Below are 6,125 nucleotides of genomic sequence, written 5' to 3' on the forward strand. Positions count from 1 at the left end.
ACCCACCTCAGGTGGCGGCAGGAGATGCTGTTTGGACAAGGGTATGAGCAGGGAATGTGTCACAGAATCCTGGAATCGTGGAATCTCCTGTGCTGGAAGGGACCCAGCAGGCTGTGGCTGCAGAGAACTGGCAGTGACAGCGTTGTGATCTCATTCCTGAGGTGCAGCTGTGGGTCTGAGCTCTGATCTCATTCCCCAGTTGCAGCTGAGGGCTCTGAGCTCAGCATTGATCTAAAATGGGGTTTCTGGTGCTTTGGTGAAAGGTGGTGAATTGCAGGTTGATGTGTCAATGAGATACGAACAATTTTTCTCTGGGGAAAACAACCCCAAGTGTAATTATTAATCTGTTGGTAGCGCTTCTTGCTTTCCAGGGACATCTTTCCTGGAGTCACTCCTTGAGCTGCAGAATGGGACCACTCTGGTAGATTTATACCAGAGGGGAGAATCCAAAGAAACATTTTCTGTCTTCACCCCTCCCTTTCTGATGTTTCACCTCAGTCTCAGGGAACAGCAGCATTTCCTGAGGAGCCAGCACTGACTCCGAGTGTTTGGACTCCTGAGCTTCTACAGCCCAGGCCCAGCACCAGCAGACAGGGTGAGACAGCAGCTGAAGAAACCCCCAGAAAAGCCTGGAACACCCTCACGGCATTTTTTTGGTTTTGAGGTCCCCACCCAATCCGTAAACTCCAAATGACCCCTCCCAACAGCACCACTGGTTTGTTTAATCAGTGATTAAACTGGAATTTTATTTCCATTTCCAAACACACTCTGTCAGTCTTTACATTCCCTTTTTGTGATAAAGCCAAGGCAACAGAAAAACACCATCATGAACCTTCTGTGGCAGAGCTTTGCTAAGGCAGGGCTGCACACCTGTGGTTCTGGTGGGACAGCCTGAGCTGCTCCCTGAGCTCTCCCCTTTCTGCCTGCAGGTAACTTTATCCAGGAGCTGCTCACAGAGACTCTTTTATTCCTGGACAGTCAGACCTGCTGCTGCTTCTGCTTGGGTTACAGAATCCTTTCTTCCTCAGCCTTGGGGACTGGGAGAGACATTGGATCCACCTGCTGAACACGAGTGATTCCTTCCCAGCCACGTCAGGTTACTGCAGAGGCCACAAATGAACCGGATGGATGGATGGATGGATGGATGATGGATGGATGGATGGATGGATGATGGATGGATGGATGGATGATGGATGGATGATGGATGATGGATGGATGGATGATGGATGGATGATGGATGGATGATGGATGGATGATGGATGGATGGATGATGGATGGATGGATGGATGGATGATGGATGGATGGATGGATGATGGATGATGGATGGATGATGGATGGATGGATGGATGATGGATGGATGATGGATGGATGATGGATGATGGATGGATGATGGATGGATGGATGGATGGATGATGGATGGATGGATGATGGATGGATGGATGATGGATGGATGGATGATGGATGGATGATGGATGGATGATGGATGATGGATGGATGATGGATGGATGGATGATGGATGGATGATGGATGGATGGATGGATGATGGATGATGGATGGATGGATGATGGATGGATGATGGATGGATGATGGATGGATGATGGATGGATGGATGATGGATGGATGATGGATGGATGGATGGATGGATGATGGATGGATGGATGATGGATGGATGGATGATGGATGGATGATGGATGGATGGATGATGGATGGATGGATGGATGATGGATGGATGATGGATGGATGGATGGATGGATGGATGGATGGATGATGGATGATGGATGGATGATGGATGATGAATGATGGATGGATGGATGATGGATGGATGATGGATGGATGGATGGATGATGGATGGATGATGGATGGATGGATGATGGATGATGGATGGATGATGGATGGATGATGGATGGATGGATGATGGATGGATGGATGGATGGATGGATGGATGGATGGATGATGGATGGATGATGGATGGATGGATGATGGATGATGAATGATGGATGGATGGATGATGGATGATGGATGATGGATGCATGGATGGATGGATGGATGGATGGATGGATGGATTCCCTGCAGGATATGTGTTCCCTGTGGGACAGGGGCAGAAATGCTGAGCTCTTTCCTGGCTGTCCTTGGCATCCTGGCTGGAGGAGCAGGAAAATCTGAGTTCCTGGTCCTCAGCAAGGGAGTGTCTCACAGTCACTCATCCAGTGTTTTCGGATCTTCCTAATTAGCCCTCAGACATGACTCTGGCAGTGTTGGGAATCCAGGAAGCACCATTCCCACTTCACAAGGGTGAAGTGAGGAGCAGGAATCCAAAACTGCTGTTGAGTAACCTGAACTGGGATTGATGTCTGGGGTCCTGCCCTGCCCCCGGGGCACCATGTGCTCCTTTTTATCCAAGACTGTCACGCTTGGATTTAAATGCCCTTGGGAAGAGGAATGAGAGATGGAGAAAGAAGGGAGAGCTGGAAGTTTTGCGGCTTTGCCAAGATCGTTGGTAACAACATATCACAAACTCATGAGCTTTTCCTTATTGATAGTGTGGGAACTGGTGTGCACAGGGCAGGGCTGCCCAGATGAACTAATTAATGCCATGAATATAATTTATCCATCTCTTCTGGTGCTTATCGGATGTTGTAAGGCCCTTTGGACTTTTTTCCTCTTGACTTAACTGCCTTTAAGGCACAAGTGCAGCCCTGAGGGACCGTCCCTGCACGAATCCTGACCAAGCAGGGTGTCCCTGGTGTCTCCAGGGCCTTTGGAGGAGTTAAACATTAACTCCTGGCCAGCTCCATCCGTCCAAGGTCCAGGAGAAGCCTGCATTTCCTGTTCCTGCCCTTTCCTGGTGATTCACTCGCTCCTCCCTGCCAGGAAGTCTTCAGCCTGGATGGAGCGGTGAGAAGGTGGAACAGGGACACCTGAGCTCTGAGTGTACCACTGGAGATCAGCTCCTGATGCCTGGAGGGTTTCCTGGCTGGAATATAGCATAGCAAGAAGGGAAAATCCTGGGTACCAAAAGACCCACCTGAGCTACAGAAAAATGCCCCCACTTAGTGTAGCAGTGCCAAGCTGGTGCTCCTGGCAGGAATCCCCGTGAGCCTGTTGTTGTCCTGCTGTCCCCTGCTTGGATTGTTTTATCTGATCACATTAAATAAAAAGGTAAAACATTTTTCCCTGTGGCCCAGCAGCAGGGCAGGAGGCAGATGGGAAGAGCTGGTTTATTTGAAATTATAGCACAGTTTTTACACTCCAGCCTTGCCAAGGCTTTGGGTGTAGCCAGAGTCTGCCACAGGAGACGGATTGCTCAGGGCTGGCTGCCGCTGGAGCTCCATGGATCAGAGCAATAACTGCTCTGAGCTGCCCAAGGCACATCTTCCACACTGGGACTCAGTTTTGCCTGGAAAAGCTACTTCAGCAACCAATGGAAGTTTGTGAAAATACAGTGGCACAAGCTCTGCTGAGCTCAGGCCCAGAAGCAGAGCCAAGAGTCTCCCTGGCTTTGGATAAAACTTTGCTGTGGTTACCGGCATCAGGGGATCATGTGATGGCAGCTGATCTCTCCAACCTCCAACATTCTCACTCCAGGCCTCTTCTGCTGCACAAAAACATCATCTGAGTGTTCAAAAACATCGTCTCCCTGCTCAGGTAATCATTTATTGATAGCAGAATTATCAGCCAAGTGTTGTTGAGGAAACTGCCACTGCTGGTGTTTCTGATCCTGCCAGGCCTTTTCCCAGCCACAAACCTTCAGCACCCTCACTTAAAGGGATTTCCAAACAGACACAGTTTCTCCCTCCAGCCCAAGGACACGCTTTGGCCTGCTCAGCACAACATGCCACATCTGTTGATTCTTCAAGTTTGGGTTCTCAGCCCAGGGAATTAAGGGGGAATCAGGTCTAAGCTGGACTCTGAGACCCTTTGAACCACGCTGATGGAGAAATGCATGTCTCAAAATGACTTTAAAGGCACTCTAGGGAGAGAGAAGAGCAGGAGCCTGTCAGTTGGGAGCTGCTGTCCTCTCCAAAATCTCTCTCCTGTAAGGAACACAGCCCTGGATTTTCTGGGACCTTCTTCCTGAGGGATAATGCAGGGTAAGGACAGGCAGAGTCAGCTCTGCCACAGGGTTGGTCCTCTGGAGAGATGAAAGGGAAGTGGTTTGGTGGCCAAATGAAAGTCGTGGCTTTAAGGAAGAATTAAAGCCAGATGTTTCCAGCAGCTGCTGAGCCCAGTCTTTTGTGTCAGAGGCACCAAGGAGGCCCTGGCAGCATCTGCACAGCTCCGTGGTGGGAACACCCTGTAATCCTGAAGGCTCCACCACGGTGCTGGAGGCTCCCTGGCTGTCTGGGAGGATGCAACAAGAGCTGAGGCAGAGATAGTGAAGCCAGCTCAATATTTATTCCATGTCTAAAAATATTTATTCCTTGCTGATAGCTGGCAGCAGAGGGGTGGTAATTAAATTCAGCACCTTTGGACAAAATATTGGGGCCAAGAGGTTGGCATCAGCTCTGCAGGCACAGGGCAAGATGTGGGGAACAGGGACAGAACATCACCCCTGAGCCACGGACTGGCTTTGGACCCCTTGAGCAGGTTGATGCCCAGGTAACTGAGAGAGAAATCTGCTGTGCAGGGACCTCATCACAATCAGGAGCCAGAAAAAAATCCTGCCTTTCTTGTGGTGTTTGTGTTTGGCTGGGACTGAGTGAGTGCGCATTCCAGAGTGGATGGAACACAGGTGAAATAGCAGGAAAAGGGAAGCTGACCCCTTGTTTCAGCACAGTCGTGGAGGGAGCAGCACTTCTCACTGTGAGGGAGAGCCCAGACCTCGGGGCTGCCTGTGGGAGGTTCCAGCTCACACCCAGGAGCCATAAATCTCTCCCAGCGCTGCTCCTACTGCTCCTTCACACTCTGCCTCGTGGTTGTAACATTCACTCCTGGCTTCCTAAGGCCAAATTCCTGGTGCCCGCGGTGCTACCCTGAGGTGGAGTTTCCTCTTGTGAAATCAGCGGGTGTCCTGTTGGCTCTGAGGGCTGGGAAAGGCTCGGTGTCGTGGTCCTCATCTTCCTCCTGCCCCATCCTGACTTCTGGGATGCTCCTGCTCTAGAAGAGTGGGGGAGATGCCCTTGAATCCAGCTGGATCCTTTCTGCTGGAGAACGAGAAATAAATCCATAAGGTGCGCCTGAAGCAAGGAAAAGTCAATAGAGCAGAGGGAGGTTGGTGACAGGAAATCCCAGTTTTTACTGGCATCGGCTCACATCAGATAATCTGACTACAACAAGAAAGAAATCGCTCCATATTCTGATTCCATGGAGCTGGGTGAGGAACTGCTGTAGGAAAGGAGATTCTTGCCTCACCCTTTGCTTGTTCTCAGACTGGGATGTCTCATCTGTGCGTCCACCAGTTTGCTCTGCTCTGGAACACCCTGGGCAGGAGGAACGATTGTTTCTGCCGTGATTTCAAACCCAGCTGTTGGGAGAAGCTTTTAGGAGCTCCTGGGCTGCCCTGGATGGGGCTCAAGGGGCACTGCCCGTGCCTCAGTCACAGCTGGTGACTAACAGGAAAGAACCTTCTCAGGTGTAAACAGAGAACTGGTTTCACCTCCCAACAGGTGGAAAAAGGGCTTTGCTGTGGACTGAGGTCGGGCAGATCTTGGCAGCAAGAGGATTCCAGAATGGGTTCTGCAGTGCAAGAACAGTCCCCTCCCATTTATCCCGCTCCAAGTTATTTATTCGACTTTGACGCCTTTCTGTTTCTTTTTCTTTCACTCCTCTGTGTCGTGGAGCTGCTCCCCACGGAACACCCAAGGATCTGCCAGCTGGGTGTTTGCTGGCCAGCTTGTGCTCCGTGTCTAATCTCCTCACTGGACCCTGATTATTCCCTGGCTCCGACTTATCCACAGGGATCTGTCCATCCCTAATTGCAGGTGATGGGGTCCCTCACAGGGCACTGATTCATGGCAGGGGACCTGAGGGCTGCAATCTCCATCCTCCACCCACACCGCAGTGTTTGAATTCTCTTACCAAAACCAACAAGTTGCCCGTCAATACGCTGTAATAAATTTTGTGGATCTTTCTCTAAAGCAAAGTGAATTCAAGGTGTGTTTTCCTGGCAAGAATGCCCTTGGAGC

The sequence above is a fragment of the Pseudopodoces humilis genome, chromosome 32, assembly GCF_049639895.1.
Source record: "Pseudopodoces humilis isolate 2021_Gansu_Grassland_sample_001 chromosome 32, ASM4963989v1, whole genome shotgun sequence".
In the NCBI taxonomy this organism is placed as follows: domain Eukaryota; kingdom Metazoa; phylum Chordata; class Aves; order Passeriformes; family Paridae; genus Pseudopodoces; species Pseudopodoces humilis.